At 45.5% G+C, this 12,841-nt stretch overlaps 1 pseudogene; it reads left to right on the top strand.

The window, feature by feature from the left end:
- Positions 1-2,748: 2,748 nt before the first annotated feature.
- On the top strand, positions 2,749-5,556 carry LOC117835616 (uncharacterized; annotated as a pseudogene).
- The last annotated feature ends 7,285 nt before the right edge of the window (positions 5,557-12,841 follow it).

Raw genomic sequence — 12,841 nt, 5'->3', positions numbered from 1 at the left:
CCACCGTCCCCTCTTTTGCCGCCCCTTCCTCCACCGCCCCCTCCTGCGTCACCCCATCTTCCTCCTCCGCCACCCCCTCCTCCACGAAGAAGGCGACGTCTACCTCCTCCGCCGCCCCCTCCTCCTTCGGCGCTCCCTTCTACCTCGCTGCCCTCTAGGGTTCGTGCAACATCTCTTCTCCTCCCTGATTGCACTTTGTTCTTACTATTTGTAATCTTTGGATTGGACTGCTGATGGGTTCCGATGAAACTAACGGGCCCTTATTGGTATTTGCTGTTGCTGTTTGCTTTGATGTCAAGTACGTTTCAAAGGAATTTAGCAGATTGATCTCATCTCTATTGGTCCCTTTTCTCCTTCCTTTTTATCTTGTTTGTTGCGGTATTCAGACACAACTAGCTGGTCCTGCATTGCATAATATCTTTGGTTGAGGGTCTGCAGTGAAGTATGGTACCATGCAAACCAGCTGTTATGTGCACTAGTTATTGTTGTGTTCTTCCTTCACACATCTATTATGCAATGTTGTCGTAACAGTCACTGCAGACCCTCAGCCATATCGTGTAAGGCAGAAGCATACAAAATAGTTGTGTTCTTCCTTCTTCTGGCCAAGTTATTGGTGAAAGCACAATTTAAGACTAGTGATTGATGAGTTAGCCTTTGGCCATTTAACAGCTTGACATCACTGACCAGTTGGGAACTATACAGAGCTGATAGAACTTGACGTGGTCTATGTGCAAATTAAGGAACTATTGCATATATGCCTAATGGTCTATGTGCAAATTAAGGTGGAACTTAAGGAGTGTTTCCTCATGTTCATGTCAAATTCTTGGTTCTAGTGTTAAAAGGGAAGCCTATGTCAAAAACATGGTTATGTCATTATAGCATTGATTCCCATATTGCCTTTTCAGCAAACATTTAACTATCAACAGGGAAGCTCAGTACTGTAGTTCAATTGATAGGTTGCAAGGTGGCTTGGACTGAAGACTAACGTTTGTTCCATCATGATATATGATTATTGCATTTATTGCTCTTGTACGGATTATTGTCTTCCTGCTGTTTGTCTAATTCCTGCTATTTGTAGAAATAACAGATTATCATTCCACTACAAAATGATAATCATTTCCTTTTGTGCACTACAGCAGAATGTTAATACACGAAATTTCTGTGCAGTTATTCCAGTATCATTCTGCAATAGTGGTCCCTCCCTCAAAATAACATTCCTGTTGTTTGCTTTATCATTTCTTTTCCGATGCTGGGTGCTAAGTTAGTTAATTATGAACCTTTTTTATGATAAATTAAAATATTCTTTTTTGCATATGTGCTTTAGATGCTTGACAACAACATAGACTTGGTTAATACAAGCATGGAGCAAATGAGAGAGATGCGTAGGAAGAAGAGAAAAAGAGTGGCTGTTTTATTTGTTTCTGCTATCATGAGCATGATTGTGCACTGGTATCAGCGTAAGAGACCTAGACATATTGTTGATCCGGATGAAGTTGTTGAGAGAGATGTAGCTACACACAAACAAATGCTAAGAAATTTGTACCAAGGATCAAATGTCTATTGCTATGATAGTTTGCGCCAAACTAAGAGATCCTTTTATGACCTATGTGCCATCTTACGTGAGAGATGTGGTATGTGTGATAACAAAAATGTGTCGGTAGAAGAAAAGGTAGCAATCTTTTTGCTTGTGGTGGGTCATGGCACTAAGATGAGGATGATTCGTAGCTCATATGGATGGTCACTTGAGCCAATTTGCCGTCACTTCAATGAGGTGCTGAGAGGTATTCTATCATTATGCCATAAATTTATCAAGCTTCCTAATCCATCAGCTGTACAACCTGAGGATTCCAAGTGGAAGTGATTTGAAGATTGCCTTGGAGCATTAGATGGTACACACATTGATGTTTTTGTGCCTGTGGCTGACCAAGGGAGGTATAGGAATAGAAAGCAACAGATTACCACTAATATTTTGGGGGTTTGTGATCGTCACATGAAATTTGTTTACGTCTTAGTGGAATGGGAAGGATCGGCTTCAGATTCACATGTGCTACGTGATGCGATATCTCGGGACGATGCATTTGTTATTCCAAGTGGGAAATACTATCTAGTAGATGTTGGATACACCAATGGACTGGGCTTTCTTGCTCCATATCGATCCACTCGCTACCACTTGAATGAGGGGGCTGCTCAAGGGCATAAACCATCCACTGCCAAAGAACTATTCAATTTGCGGCATTCAACTGCTAGAAATGTGATAAAGAGAACATTTGAGCTATTGAAGATGAGGTGGGCTATACTAAGAAGCAACTCATATTTTGACTTACAAAATCAGGTATTTTGTAGTTAGTAACCTAGCTTGAAATTCACCTCTGAATGACCCTAGCATGTAACTCATTTCTACTAAATTCTTGCAGATTAGGATCATTAATGCTTGCTGCATATTGCATAACTTTGTAATTGATAGACAGAGAGATATGGATGACTTACATATACACCAAGTTGATCAAGTAATATCTGTTGAACCTCATGAAGTTCAAAGTGAAGTGGGTACGATTACCAATGTTCAATCATCAAATGAATGGAGCAATTTTAGGGATACCAAAGCTAACCAAATGTTTACTGACTACCAAGCGAGACGTGGTCAATATATGATAAATTCTATCATCAATGCATGCTCAAATTTATGATATTTGGTGTTGCTCCTTAATATTTTAAGGATAACCTTTGTGAACTTTTTTCCTGTAGGATATGGAGAAGGGCAAGAAGTTAGGCTCGGGCAGGAGTTACATTTCTTGGAATGATGACATGGACAAGGCTCTTCTTGACACATTTGTGGAGTACTATAACAAGGGTGACATATGCCAAAATGGGTGGAAGTCTCATGTCTATACAGTTGCTATCAAGAATGTCTGAGAAAAGTGTAATGTGGATATCACAAAAGACAACATCATGATGAGGAATAAGACCTTTGACAAACACTACACTATCATCAATGGTATGCTGGAATCAAGTGGATTTGGTTGGGATTGGAAAAAAACAAAATATCTGTTGATAGTGATGCTGTATGGGAAGAATGTGTGGTGGTAAGTTTCAATCATATTTATTATTGTTATATGCAGTTGTAAGTTGTGTTCTCTCATACCACTATTTAATGTCATGGAGTTTACTGTTTATTGTTATATAACATTGTTATATGCATTACTGTTCTCTCATACCACTGTTTATTGTTATATGTCATGGTGTTCTCTCATACCACTTGTCGTTGTCAAGATTTGCGGATCAAGACTCTAGACTAGTAAATTTCTTTTATGCGCATAAGGCTTCGGATGGTAGCGTGGGAGACACGGGGTTAGACTGGTTCGGGCAAAGGAGGCCCTACGTCCAGTATCGAGGCAGCTCGTGTTGCCCACGCGGGGTTCTGTAGTAGGGGTTACAGATGGGCAAGAGAGGGAACTGATCCCAGGTCTCTTGAGTATGCTAGTGCTATAAGGGAGTGTGAGTGTGTGCTGTTTGCTTGAGAGAGAGAGTCCGAGTCCTCCCATCTCAGGACCCCCGGTCCTTCTTTTATAGCGCAAGAAGGAGCTCAGGGTTACAGTTGAGACAGGCGTCAGGGGGAGAGGTAGAAAGGATAAGCTAAGTAGAAAAATAATACAAGGGGAGAGTCCCAAGGCCGCCGCTCTCGCTCCGGGCTCCGGTCCCTGTCAGCGCGTCCGACGAGGGAGGGCGATTCCCTCCCGATCTTTTCGATGATCTCCCTGGTCGCCGTCGCCGTCGAGCATGATGATGAGCCTCAGCCTCGGCACCCGTGCCCACCGGGAGGAGGTCCGATTCTGTTGCCCTGCCGATTACCGTAAGACCCGGACGTCGCATCCCTGAAACTGCCGTTGGGAGCACGGGGCGCAAGAGCAAGCGATGCGCCCTTCTGTGTCATTCGGCATAGCTCATGAGTACCCTGTGGCGAATCAGAAGGAGCCGCGGCCACTGCAGCTCGCGCCGCACGGCCGCGCAACGGTATTCGGGACCGGTTACATTGGGGACGCCGCTCCCTTTTGGCTTGACAGGGCCGCGACGCATTTATGGCGAGGTCGATAGGGGGACCCACGAGATCGTCATCCTGATCCTCCAGTCGACGCCCGAGGCGAATATTCATCTTGTGGACCCGAGCGAGTCCGACCCCCGCACCCAGGATCGGGCGAGGTGGAGTTTCTGTGGTGGGGGTCGGGTGCTCCCGACCCCGGTCCCCCGAGTCGGGCGAGGCGGAGTTTAGTCTTCAAGGGGTTGGGAGTGTCCGACCCCGGAACCCCGGGTCGGGCGAGGCGGAGTCCCGCCATCAAGGGGTCGGGATTGTCCGACCCCGGGACCCCGGGTCGGGCGAGACGGAGCGGGATGTTCTCTGCCTCTACTGGGTCGGCGGTAATCGTAATTACCGCAGGTGGGCCTGGGCCTTCATGACTGTTGCTTTAAGCGGCATTAGGAGGTCGTTAATATTTCCCCCCAACACCACTGTTTATTGTTATATGCAGTACTGTTCTATTGTCTAGTTTTCTAGTCATGGAGTTTACTGTTTGACAAACCCTGTGTAACTCATAGCTATGTTGCTACGAAGTACCAATGATGATTCATTAACCCAGCCCCAACTTTATGTGAACAATGTAGGCATGTTTTAGAAGTGAATGGTGATTCTCTAGCTACCAGCATTTTTTTGATCTGACCAATTATGTACCGAGTTGTAAGATGTGTCTGGTCGGCTGGTTGCCATGCAATTACAACTTTGCTAAAATTTCACTTTGTTCTTCAGCCTATCCTAGATGCCATCTGTCTTGTATAAAGTGCTTCAGCAATGTTTTGTTTTCTGAAATTATTACTAGATGCAGTAGGTTCTCACATATCTGATGGCTTATAGATGCATGTCTATTCACGGTACGACATCAAGTGTCTATTAACTGTATCAAGTTTGAAAGTTCCAGATGCATGTAACAGATGTAAATTATGAGGCTTCAAATCCTGCATGTAACAGATGCATACATAGTGCCAGCATTTTCTGCATGTAAAAGAAATTGCTCTACACTTGTTTTCTAACCAAGTACAACATTTGTTTTCTGTAGAAAAAACAAAGAAGGTGCTGGGTACAGGCACAAGACTGTCTTATACTGGGATTCAATTAGCTTGGTGTTTGGCAAAGACCATGCTACCGGTGAAGCAGCAAAGACGGCAGCTGAGAGCTCAAAAGACATGAGTAAGGAAGATCTTAGTAACAAAGAGCTCACATCATCGGCAACTTCAGAAAGTTTAAAGAGGCAACGGTCAGGTGACTCTTTTACCTCTATGATGGCTGGAAAAATGGACAAGTTCGCTAAAGCACTCAAGGAGGAAGCCCCTAAAGGCCCAACATCGAAAGAAATTCTAAACACACTGAATGAGGTAGAAGGATTGGATGAAGACACTTTGTTGGACCTATTTGATATCCTGACCGGTGATGCACACAAGTATGAGTCTTTGTTGGCACTTCCAGAGAAGATGAGGAAGAGATGGCTACTGAAACAGCTCAAGAAGTGAAGAAACTAGTTCATCTATAAATTATACTATCAAGTGACGGATAATATCTATTGAACTTGCATTGCCTTGTAATAATATGTGGCTTCAACTATATGAAAGTTTAAATACTATGCCTGTATTGCTTGCATTGTCAAGATAATATGTCCATCATGATTTCATACTATGTCTGTCATGAAAGTTTAGATAATATGTGCACTACAAGGTTTTGTCACTAATGCTACGTTTTTTTTGCAACAGACGATTTTTGTTGCAATACATAGGGATTATTACGACAATAGTCCTTGTTGGTTGTAATAGGGTGTCATATTGCCACCATTTTTGTAGCGTTGTGATTACAATTTTAGTGGTTGTAATAGGTACGCTATATCGCAACAAATATATGTTGGTTGTAATTGCAGCGACGTTATTGCCACGCTATTTTATAGTGGTGGCAATAGTTGTCCATATTGCAACGATTATAACACGTTGTGATAAGTACTATTGTGCGTTGCAAAAGAGTCTTAGATATAGCAACGAACACGGTGTTGTTGCAAAAAAAAATCTTGGTTATTACAATGAAAATGGTATTGTTGCAAAAGAAATATTGGTTATAGCAACGAAAATAGAAAATGTTGCAAATGAGTCTTAGATAGTGCAATGCTAATATGAATTGTTGCAACTAGTATTATATATGGCAACAAAAATGATATTGTTGCAAAAGAAATCTTGGTTATAACAATGAACACTCGAATCGTTGCTAGACAAAAGGTGCTATTGCAATAATATATAGTCATTGCAATGTAGGGGAACACTGTCGGTGTTTTAGACCGGCAACCCGCCTAGGGGGTACTCTAGGTGGTCTTTTATGCGGTAAGAGCCGTCGAGAATCAAGGAGTCGATGGTGACACAAGGAACACGATTTAGACAGGTTCGGGCCGCTAGATCACGTAATACCCTACATCCTGTGAGTTGGTCGTATTGATCTTAGATGAACTAGAGTTGTTGTCTTTGAGGGGGTCCCTGCCCGGCCTTATATACTCGGGGGGGGGGGGGGCAGGGTTACAAGTTTGAATCCTAGTCGGGTACGATTTCAGAGTTCTACTCGGTGTAGACCGAGTACTTTCCATATGCACACCTAACTAGTCTGAGTAGGATACGCCTCTTGCTGCGTAGCCCCCTTGTCTTGATCGTGTCCGAGTACGTCCCTTAGTGGGCCGTTCAGGGCCTACTCGTGGGCCTGAGGTGCATGCCCGACAAGCCCCCGAGTACTTGTAGTCGTGTGTTACAGTTTCGAGTACTGAGGCTACCATCCGAGTAGTTCTTTGTAGTGGTTGTAGTGTCCAAAGTACTCGAGTACTGTCGCATGGCTGGAAGGTACTCTTTTTTCCTTCGAGCTACTTCTGTTCTAAGAATTTTATATGGTAGTGCGATGACAATCGCACTCTATATGGAGTAGCCCCCGAGCCTTAGTTTGAGTTGAAGAGTCAACCTTAGGGTCAATTCTGCTTTTTGGCTGTTTCTCTCTGATAGTCTGAAAAAGAAAACTTTGTCCATTGGGTACGGTACCCGCAGCCCCCGAGCACTTAGACGATTTTTGTCGATGAAGTGGTCAAGCCCTTTAATCTGAGTAGCCATTGGATATTATGGCAATAAATCTGCTTTATACCTGACCGTTGCGTAACTGACGCTTGGAATTCGGAGGTGGAGGAGATATAACGAGAGGGCCCCCTTATGGTTAGGGTTACGTTTCATTGTAGCAGATCTGTTTTGTCCCTTCTCCCTATTTTTCCTGTTCCTCTTTGCGTCGTCGCAATTTTCCAGTGCCGCCACTGCCATTGCTGTTTTTTTTTTGATAGAGATCAGAGGTTGACTCCTTTTTTCCTTTGCTGCGGCTGAGATCGTCTGATGCGCACCAAGAAAATGGGGAAGAAATCCAAGAAAACTCAGGGGCAGGCTCCGGCGGCGGGTAAGTTGAGATCCAAATCGAAGAAAGGGAAAGAGCTAGTTCTGCCGGCGCCGAAGGTTGGTCCGATGAACCAGACTGCGCCGCCACCGCCTGGAATCATGTGGCAGAATTCTGTGATGAAGGAAGCGGCTGTTCAGGTGCTTGTTGATGCCAAGCTTCTCCAGCCAAAGGAAGTACTTGAGTAGAGGCCTGCCTTTGGTAACGCGTGGCAGTTCGAAGAGCATCCAAATGAGACTGTCATGCTTGCACACTTTGTCGAGAGAGGATTGGCAGTGCCTTCATCTGACTTCTTTAGAGGTATACTCGAGTACTATAAGCTTCAGCTAGTTCACTTGAACCCCAATGGTGTGCTTCATATGTCCATTTTTGTACACCTGTGTGAGGTATACTTGGGCGTTCCTCCTAGCCTTGAGTTGTTTAGAAAACTATTTCGTTGTAAGCCTCAACCTAGTGCTATTAGGACAGAGATTTTTGGAGGCGCCGGGTTCCAACTTAGGAACTCGGGTGCTTATCTTGACTATAACTTGACGGATTCCCATGATGATTGGAAAAGGAAGTGGTACTATATTGGGAACCATGATCCTCGCTTGCCGGTAGTCACTGGTCATGCCCCAAAGCATGCAAAGAACTGGGTGAGCGAGCCTGAAGATACTCCTAAGATCGATGACTTGCTGAGCCAGATTGCCGAGTTGAAGTCGCTGGGCTTGACTGGCATTAATGTGGCTGCCAGCTTTCGTAAGAGGAGAGTTCAACCTTTGCAGCAGCGAGCTCACTCGGGTTTGGAGTACTCAGGATTTAATGATCTGTCACGTATGTCTCGTGAGGATATATTTGATGATAATGTGGAGGCGCTGCTAGCCAAGTTCTTCAGAAATTATGAAGGAGTACCGGTTATTCCTTCAACTCTTTGCCAATTTGATGCTTGGTATGGGCAACAAGAGGTATGTTTTTTGCTTGACTTGTATTTTTCGAGATGTTGGGACATCATTTGAGTAATAACTTATTTTGCAGTCCCGGGTTCTCTCCGGCTATCTGGCGCATTCTGAGGAGGAGTTAGTTGTTGAAGAGTTAGAAGATGAGCCTTCTCCTCCTGCGAAGAAACGTCGAGTAGTTCGTAAGAGGCCTGCTGCTAAGTCTGCCTCAACCTCGAGTTTGACTCCCAAGAAGTCACAGAGTACCAAGGTATGTAGTTGTGTATTCATTGGTAACTGGTAGAGTTTATCTTGTAGTCTCTTGATGATTTTGGTTGCCTGAAAAGGTTGTCGACTCGACCCTTGGTGGTGATGAGGCTACTTTTGATGAGGTAGTCGCGACCGCCAGGGATGTTGATGTTGCGTTTGTTGAAGAAGTGCCAGTGGAGGTGCCACCAGCAGATGCTGGAGTATCCCCCGAGCCAACAGTCCAGACCCCGTTGGCTACTGAGCTGCCGGTCCCTGACCAGGCAGTTTTTGGTTTGCCTGCTGGAGTGGCGGATGTTGCGAAGGGAAGGGAGGATTGCCAGTAGTTGCTACTGGCTCTTTATTGTCCAATGTGATCGCTAGTGGTGAGCTTTTTTCTCCGACTTTTTTCGTTAGTCCGAATTTATTGTAGTCTTGACCTTGTTTTTGCAGGACTTAGCGAGAATATCGCACCTTCAGCTGATCCTGTGGTGCCGAGTACTCGACCGCTTATTGTCGAGAAGAAGCACATGCGATTGCCGCCACGGTCAACTCAGTGAGTTTTTAAATCTTTCTTTGTAATTTGTCTTCGAGTTTTCTGAAAGTCGTGTGGTGACTTTGTATTTTGATGCAGGGATGCGGAGGACACTATCCCTGTGGAAGCAGGAGTGGAGTCTTGTCCCTCGACTACTCTTTCTGCTCCCTTGGTTGATTTGTGCGTTGATGATGTATCCGAGGTTGACACTAGTTGTCTTGGAGCCTCCATGTCCATGCTTCAAGAAGTACTCCGCTCGGTGGAGGATCCTGCAGTTCCTTCGGGTTCTGGTGGTGTACCCTCCTCGACATCCACTGGTGGTGTTCTAGCTTTGGTTGATGTGGCTAAGGCCAAAGAGTCAGCTGCACCAGGTATGTAGTCGGGATACTGGTATTGTAGTCATTGTGTTGTGTTCACTAATGTACGACATTTCAGGTACTGCCTTGGGTACAGCTCCAGATCCTCATGTTGTAAAGAGTGATGAGGGTCCAATACTTGGGCTTCCTTCGGAGTTGGAGTTTCGGAGAGCTATCCAGAGCTTTCAGGTGTGTTGTTTCTTTAGTCTGACTGTTGTTTACTGAAAACTTGACGATTTTCTTTTATTTGCAGGATCTCTATGATAGAGTTCAAAGGAATGCTCGGGCCCTCCAGGAGCGAAATGACTCGGTGTAGCGGTTGTCACAATTGGAACAAGAGTGCAGCCATCTTACTGAATCTTTGAAGGTTCATGAGGACGCTGCGAAGTCCTTTGCCGTTGAGCGGAGAGATCTCAAGGTTTTGCAGGAAAAGTTGGAGAGTCGCTATAAGTCTTTGAACAAAAAGTATCAAGGTGAGTACTTGCTATTTTTTTGAGTATATCTGATTGTACTCGGGGTTTTTGAACTTGTTGATTTTTTGCAGAGCTCAAGAGGAAAGAGGCTGTTGCGAGTAGCCAGCTCCTTGATTGGAGGAACGCGCATGACTGAGTAGCTGATGAGGCTAATCGTCTTCGGGCTTCGCTAGCTGAAGCGCAGGCTGCATGCGAGCATCAGTGGGACAGGAAGAACCAGAATGGAGTGATACTTGCTATGGACATGGTAGCCTGTAGGGATCACGGCTGGCCCATAGGAAGGCTTCGAGGCGAGCTTCAAGAGTTGACTGATGACGCTCAAGACTTTGTGAATGCCATTGCTCCTCTTGAAGATGACGCAGGGCCCCGTTCATTGGTCGACCATTTGAAGGCTGCTCCGGGCAAGGTTGCTGGCCTCTGCAAGGCTGTATGTAAACAAATCCTTGCTGTGGTCAAGTCTTATTACCCGCGAGCAAATTTGATGGCAGCTGGTGACGGTGTTGCTTGCAACTGCACGGAGGAAGCTTATGCGCAATACCTCGAGGAGGCTGAGCCAATTGCTTCGAAGATGTCTGAATTTGTATCTTTGGAGGAGCCTTAGGCTTTGTGTACCCTTGTAAGCTTCCATGTACTTGAGATGATGTTTTGTTTAAAATGAATACTTGTCCATCCTTTGTTATTGGGAGCCGTTTTGAGTGCTTAGTCGAGTAGTCGTGCGGTTGTCGAGTACTCTGTTCTTTTACTCTTGGAAGGGGGTGCACGGGTGTACTGTGCTCTTTTGTCTTTTGTGGCATGAATGCTTTCACGTGGGCAGAGTCAGGGAGCATCCTGACTCATCAGTCACGAGCGAATAGTAACTCCCGGGTGGTTGGTAGTTGTGGCGCTTGGCTATAAATAGACTGCCGTGGAGGTCGATGGGGATCAGGCTTTGAGTAACTCAAAAAAGAAGGGATCCCGCAAAAACGATGAAGGGCCAAGCTTCACCGAACTACTCAAAATAAAACATAACAGCACAGCAAAAGACTACAAGCAATTGCCTACTGGCGGTCTGCATTTAAGCCTAACAACACCATTGCCTCCATGACTATCATGGTCATTGTTGTTATTGTCGCGTCCACGGTTGCAGTGAGAGCTGAACCATTTTCGCTCTTTGTCTTCTTCATCTGCCAATTGTTGCACCATGACTTTGAGGTCCTTGACATTGGCTGGTCATCGTCTGCCAAAGTCTTGGTATGTTCGTCGATCATATAGGCCATTTTGGAAGCACTCGATGACGTCTGTTTCTGAAATGTCGACTATAGTGGCCTTCTTTTCGAAGAATCGACGCAAGTAGTAGCGTAGGGTTTCGCCTTCATGGAGCTGGCATAGTTGTTAGTGAAAGCTTTTGTCAAGTCTGCCCAAGAGTCGATTGATCTAGGCTTGAGTGACTCAAGCCATGTTAGGGGCGCGGGTTCCATGCATATGGGAAAATGGATGACTTTGGTGCCATTGTTGCCCCCAGCTGCCTGGACTGCCAACGAGTAGCATCGGAGCCATTGAATTGGGTCTTGCTTGCTATCATACTTAGTGATTCCTGTTGGTTTGAACTTTTCGGGTAATCTTGTCCTCATTACCTGATTTTTGAAGGCAGGAAAGTGGTTGTATTTGTCGACTTCTCGCTCATGTCGACTGTTGATTCTTTCTTGCAGATCGCTGAAATTTGATACTTCATTATTTTTCCGGATATGGCGAGGACTTTTTGTGGAGTTGGTGCAGCTGACCTCTCCAACATCTTTTTGTCGTACTGGAACGTTGTGTTTACTTGGACCTTGTCTATGTTGCCTTGGTTGGTTGACTACTTTGTTGTTTGTGATGGGAATGTTTGTAGCCAACATTTGTCGGCGTTCAGCCTGAGTAACATTGCGCATCCTTCTTTGGTTTCTTTGATCAGAAGTTTCATCTTGTGGGGCATTAGCTGATGACTCATCCTCTGAGATGTTGTCAAGTTGTGCTATTCGTCGAGGGGTTCTCTATTGGCTAGTAACCGCGTTGTTATTTTGAGTAATAACAAAGACTTCTCTGTCTTGGTAGTAGCTTCCAGAGCTTGATGTTGCGATTTCTGTGGAACTTTCCTCATGGCTGGAGGTGAGTGGGACACCTTCCTGGTACGGGAGGTTGTCTATGTGAGCGACGAGGTGTGACTTGTAGTCGCGGGCGAGGAGGGATGATCTCATTCCTGGCCAGTGAACGAATCTGCCTTGCGATGTTGAAGTTATTACCAGACGTTGGGCTGGTCCTGACAGCGGGATCTCTGGGACGTAGTCCGAGACGGAGTCGTCGTCTTCGCCTTTCCCGTGTTCGAGTTGAGTACGAGTGAGGAGACCTTGGTGGACTTCAGCTGCAGTGCGGAGTCCGTATGGGAACCATTTTGGAGTCGAAGTCAATTTGGGAAGTGACTCGGACCGACTAGTTCGAACTAGGGTCGAGTCCGCAGCGTAGTCGAACTCGGGGTTGTTGATTTTGAAATTTCGGTTTTTCCTGGCCGAATCCTCTGTTTTTGGCTGAGGAAAGCTTTTGTGGAGAGATTTCTTCTCCTGGATGTTGATGATTTGGTGCTGAAATGATCCAGCGTTGTCAACGATACAAAGCCAGGATCCAAAAATGAAGGTTGCGCTTGCCTCAAAGGTGAAAACAGGCTTGATAATGACATAACGACAGGTGCCATCGAGCTCGCGCAGAGAAACTAGACGAGCTCCCCTACCTGGCGCGCCAGCTGTCGGTGTTTTAGACCGGCAACCCGCCTAGGGGGTACCCTAGGTGATCTTTTATGCGGTAAGGGC

This window comes from Setaria viridis, chromosome 9 (genome assembly GCF_005286985.2).
Source record: "Setaria viridis chromosome 9, Setaria_viridis_v4.0, whole genome shotgun sequence".
Taxonomy (NCBI): Eukaryota; Viridiplantae; Streptophyta; class Magnoliopsida; order Poales; family Poaceae; genus Setaria; species Setaria viridis.
The sequence above is the reverse complement of the archived record's forward strand: the minus strand, read 5'-3'. Positions and strand labels throughout refer to the sequence as shown.